Source organism: Trichechus manatus, unplaced genomic scaffold, assembly GCF_000243295.1.
Source record: "Trichechus manatus latirostris isolate Lorelei unplaced genomic scaffold, TriManLat1.0 scaffold00168, whole genome shotgun sequence".
Classification (NCBI taxonomy): Eukaryota; Metazoa; Chordata; class Mammalia; order Sirenia; family Trichechidae; genus Trichechus; species Trichechus manatus.
In genome coordinates this window covers 4,128,955-4,138,811 of record NW_004444104.1, presented here as the reverse complement: position 1 = coordinate 4,138,811, position 9,857 = coordinate 4,128,955, and the positions used below count along the sequence as shown (strand labels likewise).

Genomic DNA, 9,857 nt, shown 5'->3' with positions numbered 1-9,857 from the left:
TCCTGCATGCTGATTGTACTAGCTACCTAAGCAAATTATCTAAGCCACCAAACTGGTTGCTATTGAGTCAATTCCAACCCATGGCACCCCCATGTGTTACAGAGTAAAATTACCCTGTAGGGTCTTCTTGGCTGTAATCCAACAATGGTGCAAAAGTTAAGCACATGGCTGCTAACCGAAAGGTGGGCAATTCAAACCCACCCAGCAGCTCTAGAGGAGAAAGACTGGGCAATCTGTTTTTGTAAAGATTACAGTTCTGTCACATGGGGTTGCTATGAGTCATAATTGACTCAACTGCACACAGCAACAACAACAACAATCTTTACAGAAGCAGACCACCAGGCCTTTCTTCTGTGGCACTGCTGGGTGGGTTCAAACCACCAAACTTCGGGTTAGTAGTCAAGAGCAAATGGTTTGCACCACTCAGGGGCTTATCTAAGCCGCAGCACTAGGGAAACCAATTCTCTGTGGAAGCCGAACTACAGGCTCTTCCCCTGAGTGCCCAGTTGCATTCACCCAGGTCCCTCTTCTCCAGGACACATTCGACAAGGGCACTGTTCTCCTCCTGGGCTCAGCCAGAACAGTCACAGCTGCCTGAGATGTGCCCCTGTGCAAGTGCTCTGAGTCCTTTATTCCAATTCCAAAATCCATCCAATTTCCCCAGCAGGGCTGAGAGGCTTCTTAGTGAGTAGGTTGGCATGACACCAAACCCTTTCAGCATTCAAAACAATTTTCTCCCAAGCTACAGCTCAGTGGCGGCTCACCTGGCAGAGTGATTACCACTCCACCTTCAGACTGCTGCTTCCTTTCACTCCAGGGGCTGATAAATCATATGCTTGCTGGTGGCCTGAGAAAGTGGGTTCTGTTTAAGGATAAGAGCATCATTTAGGCATAATCAAGGATGCAGAAGAGACTTTGGCTTGAACTGAGACAGACCACTTCTAAACCAGTTATTGCTATCTGAATGTGGGAGAATCTCTTTCCACGCAGGGGACAAGGCCAGGATTGTGCAGCTCTTAAGGAAATAAATTAGCTCGGAAATGAGTGTGAAAGTCTTTGCACCCAGAGAGTATGTTTCGAATGCTAAGTGAGACGCTGCACCACGAAGAAATCGTTTCCTCTTTCTAAACGTAGAGTTGGAGACTTTTATAAACTCTAAGGAGCATGAAATAAACCCAAAGGTGAAAGATACAAAAAAATAGTCACAAAAATCAAGGCACGTGAATGCATTTTTAAACACCAGAACCACAGTCTATTGACATAGTTTCACTTCCGATTGGTATATGATAAATATCAATTTAAATTTCACTAAAGAATATCTTCCCGAAAAGAAACATATTTGTAAATAATTAGTAAGTAGCCAAGGTGACAGTGAAGAACCCAAGACCCAGCTTGCCCAGTGTATCAGTCAGAGTGCTTTCAGTTGCAAGTAGCAAAAACTCAACTCAAAATGGCTTAAAGAGTTGTTGTCCTTGGCTGCTGACTCTTGGCGACCTCCTGCGTAACAAAACAGTGCTCGGTCCTGCACCATCTCAATGATTGGTTGCAGATCGGACTGTTGTGATCCATAGGGTTTTCACTGGCTGATTTTCAGAAGTAGATCACCAGGCCTTTCTTCCTAGTCCACCTCAGTCTGGTAGCTCCATTGAAACCTGTTCAGCATCACTGCAACACACAAGCATCCACTGGCAGATAAGTGGTGGCTGCACATGAGGTGCATTGGCTGAGAATCCAACCTGGGTCTCCCTCATGGAAGGTGAGAATTCTACTACTGAACTACCAGTGCTTCAAGTACTCTACTGAACTACCAATGCCTCAAGTACTCTAGTACCATAGAATTAAAAAGAATATTGTTGAAAGGCAAAGGAGCCAACATGGCACTATAGACAGAAGCATCACACTGTCCTTCCACAGTGAAGACCCAAAAAACTAAGTAAAACAGAGACAAATATCAATCCTGGAACCCTAAGCATCTAATGAAGAGATAAAGAACTCAGCCAAGCACTGACTGGAATAAGAAACTGACAGAATGGAGAGCGAGGAGAGATACCTGTGGAGGTCCCCTATCAGCGAATGGAGCATGGATTCACCATCTTGGACTCCTGTCAGAGATTGGCAAACAGGGAGTATGGGAAAGCAGCTTCATGTAGCTCACAGCAGGAGACAAAACAAGCAGTAACCAGCGATCTACACTTTCCCACCCCCCACCCTTCTTCCCCGTATTCAACCTTCGCTGGTTAAAACCACAATGAGATACCATCTCACCCCAGCATTACTGGCACGAATGAAAAAACTGGAAATAACAAATGTTGGAGAGGCTGCGGGGAGATCAAATCTCTTATGCACTGCTGGTGGGAATGCAAAATGATACAACCATTTTCGAAAATGATATGGCACTTCCTTAGAAAGCAAGAAATAGAAATACCATATGATCCAGCAATCCCACTCCTAGGAATACATCCTAGAGAAATTAGAGTCGTCACACAAATAGACATATGCACACCCATGTTCATTGCAGCATTGTTCACAGTAGCAAAAAGATGGGAACAACCTAGATGCCCATCAACAGATGAACGGATAAACAAACTATGGTAAATACACACAATGGAGTATTGCCCATTGTCGTTGAGTCGATTCTGACTCATAGTGACCCTATAGGTCAGAGTAGAACTGCCCCATAGAGTTCCCAAGGAGCACCTGGTAGATTCAAACTGCCGACCTTCTGGTTAGCAGTCGTAACACTTAACCACTATGCCACCAGGGTTTCCATAAACAAACCCTTTGTGTGAAGTTGATTCCAACTCACACTGACCCTGGGACAGGGTAGAACTGCCCCATAAGGTTTCGGAAGAGTGGCTGGTAGATTTGAACTGCTGACCTTTTGGTTAACAGCCAAACGCTTAAACCCTTGCACCATCAGGGCTCCAAAACGCCTGTTCCCTGACCGGGAATCAAACCCGGGCCTCGGCGGTGAGAGGACCAAATCCTAACCACTAGACCACCAGGGACTTTTATGCAATGATAAAGAACAATGATGAATCTGCAAAGCATCTCATAACGTGGATGAATCTGGAGGGCATTATGCTGAGCAAAATAAGTCAATCACAAAAGGACAAGTATTGTATAAGACCACTACTGTAAAAACTCATGAAAAGGTTTACACACGAAAAGAAACAATCTTTGATGGTAATGAGGGAGGGGACAGGTGGGGTTGGAAAAACACTAAATAGACAATACATAAGTGGTAACTTTGGTGACAGGTAAGACAGTACACAATACTGGGGAAGCTGGCACTACTTGTACAAGGTAAGGTCATAGAAGCTCCATAGACACATCCAAACTCCCTGAGGAACTGAATTGCTGGGCCGAGGGCTGTGGAGTTCATGGTCTCAAGGAACATCTAGCTCAATTGGCATAACACAGTTTATAAAGACAATGTTCTACATTCTCCTTTGGTGAGTAGCGTCTGGGGTCTTAAAAGCCTGTAAGCAGCCATCTAAGATACTCCACTGGTGTCACCCCTTGGCGAGAAAGAGAGAATGAAGAAAACGAAATACAAGGAAAAGATTAGTCCAAAGGACTAATGGACCACAACTACCATGGCCTCCACCAGACTGAGTCCAGTACAACTAGATGGTGCCCAGCTACCACCACTGACTGCTCTGACAGGGATCACAACAGAGGGTCCTGGACGTAGCTGGAGAAAAATGTAGTACAAAATTCTTACTCACAAAAAAAGACCAGACTTACTGGCCTGACAGAGACTGGAGAAACCCCAAGAATATGGCCCTAGGACACGCTTTTAGCTCAGTAACGAAGTCACTCCTGAGGTTCACCCTTCAGCCAAAGATTAGACAGGCCCATAAAACAAAATGAGACTAAAGGGGCACACCAGGCCAGGGGCAAGGACTAGAAGGCAGGAGGGGCAGGAAAGCTGGTAATAGGGAACCCAAGGTCAAGAAGGGAGAGTGTTGACATGTCGTGGGGTTGTTAACCAATGTCATAAAACAATATGTGCACTGTTTAATGAGAAACTATTTTGTTCTGTAAACCTTCATCTATAGTACAATAAAAATAATAATAATAAAAAAGAATGTTGTTGAATCAAAGGAATGGAATACATTTTTTTATACAAAGAAACCTGGCATTTTCTAGGGTCACCGGGCAAAGGAGACCACATCCAATTAGGTCCAGAAAACCTGTGTGTTGCAGAGGTATAGAAGCAGACAAGAGTAGGGGAAAGGATCTTCCTAGTTATCTATTTTTGGAAAATATTTTGGGCAAGTACTTAACTCTGCTTGGAAGTGTTTGGAGTTTTTAGTAGATATCAAATATTGAAATGACCAATCGACTTCCCTGCGGAAGAGAAAGAGCAATTAAAATCTATTTAAAATACCCATAAAAGTTACTTGGCCTCTAAGAATTTTTAGTTTCCTACTCCTACTCCCTTTTCCCAACTGCCTGCCACTGCCTCAGAGTTCTGCTCATTTTCGAGGGGGAGGGAACGGCAACTGGAAACTGTAGCCTTAAACGGCTTCTTCCCAGATTGATTCGTTTACCTGATATTTCAGCACCAGGTGACCACTCCTGGCCAGCCTCCACCCAGGTGCTATTGGGGCATCTATCAGAGTCACCGTCCCTAAGCAGCTCAGAGTGGTAGGCAGGTAGTGTCAGCACAAAAGGGGTGCTTTCAGTGGCTTCTGAGTTCCAGCCCAGATCCTTCAAAAGGGCTCAGCTCACCCATACAAAGGAGCCCTGGTGGTGCAGTGTTAAGCGTTTGGCTGCTAATCAAAAGGTTAGAGGCTGGAACCCATCCAGTGGCTCTGAGGGAGAAAAGAACTGGTGATCTGCTTTCGTAAGCATTACCCTTGGAAAACCTATGGGGCAGTTCTACTCTGTCCTATAGGGTGGCTATGAGGTGGGTTTGGGGCGCTCATGCAAATGGGTGAGGGGAATCTATCAAGATGCCAGCCCCGCTCTGGAATTTAGCTAGCGTCTGCCCGTTTCCATCTGTCACTCTCCACTCCCCCAGTTTTGCAGAGGGAAGACCCACGACAGAGAGAGCCAGACTGATTTTGCCCCAACAACACCCCAGGAGACAAGCTCAGGTCAGAATAGAGTTCCAGCTCCTTCCCCTAGACGATGCCATTTCCTCATACAAGGAGGTCATGGCTCATTTTTAGTCTGACTCTAAACCACACGTCATTATTCAGTATAAAATACTGTGCAAGAAATAAAGGTATCGGGAAAGACCGCCAGGAATCTTTTCAAATTGGCGGGGTAGTTACTGGATGAAAAGTAAGGCTCGAACACCTTGCCTCTTGGTGCACTTGCCCTTTAGAATAAAAAACAAGAAGCCCCGAGGAAATGTCATTTGTTAATCTTTAAAACCTTCTTTCTTTTACAAAAAGCATTATAGTTTTTAAGCCTAAGAATAAAAGACATGTTTAGTTTTATGAAGAAATTCAGTCCTTAAGAGTTCTTTTAAAAAAAAAAAAAAAAAAAAACAGCAGTCAATTGGATTAGAAGAAAAGGAACATTTCTTCTTAGATACTACTAGTTGCCATTTAAGTTGCCTTTCTTAACACACATGAAATTTTCTTTCCTGTAAAAATAAATAAATCCTCTGGGAAGAGACTTGGGTGTCAGGGCTGATTAAGCTCTGGTTCATATCAACACTAAGCCATTGCCCTTGGCACGGAATTGTCAGGCTGGTAGAGAAAGAATTGTGCTGGAAAGGGAAGCAGGGATGTTCTTTAGGGATTGGAATGTGTTGGGAGAGATTCCTTTTAAGCCAGGGTATAAAGAAGTTGCTGGAGCAAGCACTGCTGACATCTCCATTGCACCAGTCTCAAAGGCAGCTAGCTACCTAATTTTCCTTCAAACCAGTGGCGTCATCTGCCAGCAAGAGCTGCAGCAGCTGGTTTTCCATGTTAAAAAAAAAATTCACCGAATGAAAGAAAGGCTGTGAATATCTTTACTGAGTGGAAAGGATATTTTCAGCGTATCTGTGCAAGATTTTAAAAACTTACCAATGGCTTAATCTAAAATTCTCCTGCTCCCTAGGGATGTTTTATTGAGTCACTTCCAAGTTTTATCACTTTATTTCCAATTTGGATCCTTTGGGACAAAACAAAAATGGTTTTATGAATCACAGGAAATGATTCAAGCTGGGTACAATTTGATATTAACGGAGGAGATTCAGGGGCCACAGAGGAACTGAGCGCTTTTTCATAGATTCAAAAATGGGATTCTAGGTGGCACACGGTTATTTTTTCCCCTAATTTAATAAAATGACAGAACAAGTTAAGTTATTAAAGATCTGACACCCCACCAGGATTTTGCAGTACGAGGGTAAATCCAATTATACTTTCTAAATAATACAGAAGGGGAAAATGAATGCATTATCATTTCTAAGCCAAAGAATAAATGAAGAAAATATGTTTAGTTTCATGAAGAAATTCAGTCCTTAAGAGTTCTATTTAAAAAAAAAAGTCAATCGGATTTGAGGAAAAGGAACATTTCTTCTCAGATATTACCATTTGCCATTTAAATTGCCTCATTGGTACTTGTGGCTAAGGAAGTATCTGCAGTTTATACAGTCGGGATGATGGTGGTAAGGATGACATTTGCCTCTGCAAAATGATGATATGCCAAAAAAATCCAGAAAAGAAAAATAAACATGCTCCTCTAGTCAAATTCCATGTTAATGAATATCATAGTATTTTAATTTGTAAGTAATTAAAATTTAATAATTTAAAATAATTATTTATAATTTAATAATTGTGGCATTCTTGTGGCATATTCAGAGAATTGCTGAAACAACTCTTCCAATACTTGTCTCTGAATTAATCTCTACCTCCCACCAAGGAAAAGTACTTGGAAACATATTCAAGTGTGTTTATTGTATTACATTCTTGAGAAGAACATGATGGTGGAAATTACGATGTACGTCTAAATATAGAGATGTTTTCTCTCAATCTTATCCCTCAAAATACAGCTAGTCACCTGAGATGCAGGAGCATCCAAAGTTTGGTTGGGAAGACACATTGGTGTAAAATAGAGTTACCAACCAAAAACCCAAACCCACTGCTGTCAAGTTGATTCCAACTCATAGTGACCCTGTAGGACAGAGTAGAACTGTCCCATAGGGTTTCCAAGGCTGTAATCTTTATGGAAGCCACGTCTTTCTCCTGCGGAGCAGCTGTTGGGTTCAAACTGCTGACATTGTGGTTAGCAGCAGAGTCAGAATCTACTCAACAGCAACGGGTTTCAGCGATGGGGATCTTTAAAGAAGCAGACTGCCAGATCTTTCTCCTGTGGAGCCCCTGCGTGGGCTCGAAACGCCAACCTTTCAGTTAGCAGCTGAGTGCTTACCCATTGTACCACTAGCGCTTCTTATTTGTATAATAGATTTCCTTAAATGCCCTGTGCTAAGATGTCAGAGAAGGCCCAGAGCAGGGAGTGAGACGTACAAAGCATGGCCTGAGGCAAGGGGCTGTAAGGTTGCACCTGCACAAAGCTGGTTGATGCCTGTATGGAACCAGTCCCTGAGTGGCTGCAGTCATAGATAGAGCTGAGGGTATATGGAGTGGTGCACAAGATGTGTTTGATACAGTCCACACATTGCATCATTCATTCATGTTCTCCTGTAAGTCCAATTCACAGAGTCTCCTTTAGGGTGTGTCAACTACAAGGTCTTCAAATAGTTAATATAAAAGGATTAGTTGCACAGGCTACAGTCCCCAAGGCTACCGTCCTGAGGCTATTCATCATCTAACTCTTCCATCCATTCCAGATAACCTTTTTCAACACTACACCAAAGTACAACCTTGAGTATATCCCACCTGAATTTAGAGACCATCTCAAGAATAGATTTGAGGCATTGAACACTAATGACTGAAGACTAGACAAGTTATGAAATGACATTAAGGACATCATATATGAAGAAAGCAAAAGGTCATTAAAAAGACAGGAAACAGCATGTGTCAGATCTATTCCTGAAGCCGAAAAAGCCATTCAAATTTTGGGGTTTCTTTAGATCCTAATGTATAAAATTGTAATAAAAGCATATGTCTCCCTCTTAAAAAAAAAAAAAAAAAACAGGAAACAAAGAAAAGACCAAAGTAGATGTTAGAAAGAACTCTGAAACCTGCTCTTGAATGTAGACTAGCTAAAGTGAACGGATGAATTGATGATGTAAAAGACAGATGAATAGAAGATTTCAAAGTAAAGCATTATAATGAAATGTGCAAAGACCTGGAGTTAGAAAACCAAAAGGGAGGAACAAACTTGGCATTTCTTTAGCTGAAAGAACTGAAGAAAAAATTCAAGTCTTGAGTTGCAACATTGAAGAATTCTATGGGTAAAAAATTGAATGATGCAGGAAGCATCAAAAGAAGATGGGAAGAATACCCAGTTACTGTACCAAAAAGAATTGGTCAATGTTCAACCATTTCAGGAGATAGCATATGATCAGGAACCGATTGTACTTGAGGAAGAAATCCAAGGTGCACTGAAGGCATGGCGAAGAACAAGGCTCCAAGAATTGATGAAATACCAATTGAGATGTTTTCAACAAATGGATGCAACACTGTAAGCACCCACTAGTCTAGAAATTTGAAAGACAGCCACCTGGCCAACAAACTGGAAGAGATCCGTATACTTGCCCATTCCAAAGAAAGGTGATCCAATGGAATGCAGAAATTATCAAACAATATCATTAATATTACACACAAATAAAATTTTGCTGAAGATAATTAAAAAATAGTTGCATCGACAGGGAAGTGCCAGAAATTCAAGCCAGATTCAGAAGAGCATGTGGAATGAGGGATATCAATTGCTGATGTTAGGTGGATCTTGGCTGAAAGCAGAGAACACCAGAAAGACGTTTAACTGTGTTTTCTTGACTGTGCAAAGGCATTCAACTGTGTGGATCATAACAAAATATGGATAACATTGCAAAGAATGGGAATTCTAGAACACTTAGTTGTGCTCATGAGGGACCTGTTCATAGCCAAGAGGCAGTCGTTTGAACAGAACAAGGGGATATTGTGTGGTTTAAAATCAGGAAAGGTGTGCCTCAGGGTCATATCCTTTCACCATACTTATTCGATATGTATGCTGAGCAAATAATCCCAGAAGCTGGACTATATGAAAAAGAATGTGGCGTCAGGATTGGAGGAAGACTCATTAAACAACCTGCGATATGCCACAACCTTGCTTGCTGAAAGAGAAGAGGACTTGAAGCACTTACTGATGAAGATCAAGGACTACAGCCTTCAGTCACGTCAACATATAGAAAACAAAAATCCTCACAACTGGACCAATAAGCAACATCATGATAACCGGAGAAAAGATTGAAGTTGTCAAGGATTTCATTTTCCTTGGATTCACAATCAATACCCATGGAAGCAGCAGTCAAGAAATCAAACAACACATTGCATTGGGCAAATCTGCAAATCTACCACTTAACCACCAATGCTCTCATGTGTCAGCTAGGGTAGCCTATAGTCCTCATAGAATCAAACACTAATCTAGGTGTTGCTGTGAAGGTACTTTGTATATGTAGTTGAAGTCCACAATAAATTGGCTTTAAGTAAGGGTGACTATTTTAGATAATCTGGGTGGGCATGATCCAGTCAGTTAAAAGACATTAAGAGCAGAACTGAGACTTTCCAGAAGAAGAAGAAATTCCACATATGGACTGCAGCTTCAGCCCATGCCTGAGTTAGTTACAGCCTGCCCTTCTCGGTGACCTGCCCTATGGATTCTGGACTTGCCTAGCCAGCCTCCACAATTGCATAAGTCAATTCCTTGCAATAAATCTCCCACTGATTCTTTTCTCTGGCTGAGCC

The 9,857-nt window shown here is 42.1% G+C and overlaps 1 non-coding gene across 1 annotated transcript; it reads right to left on the bottom strand.

Moving 5' to 3' along the window:
* Window positions 1–2,936: 2,936 nt before the first annotated feature.
* TRNAE-CUC (transfer RNA glutamic acid (anticodon CUC)) lies at window positions 2,937–3,008 on the bottom strand. Its single transcript has one exon. It is a non-coding gene; the product is annotated as a tRNA-Glu (tRNA).
* Between the last annotated feature and the right edge of the window lie 6,849 nt (window positions 3,009–9,857).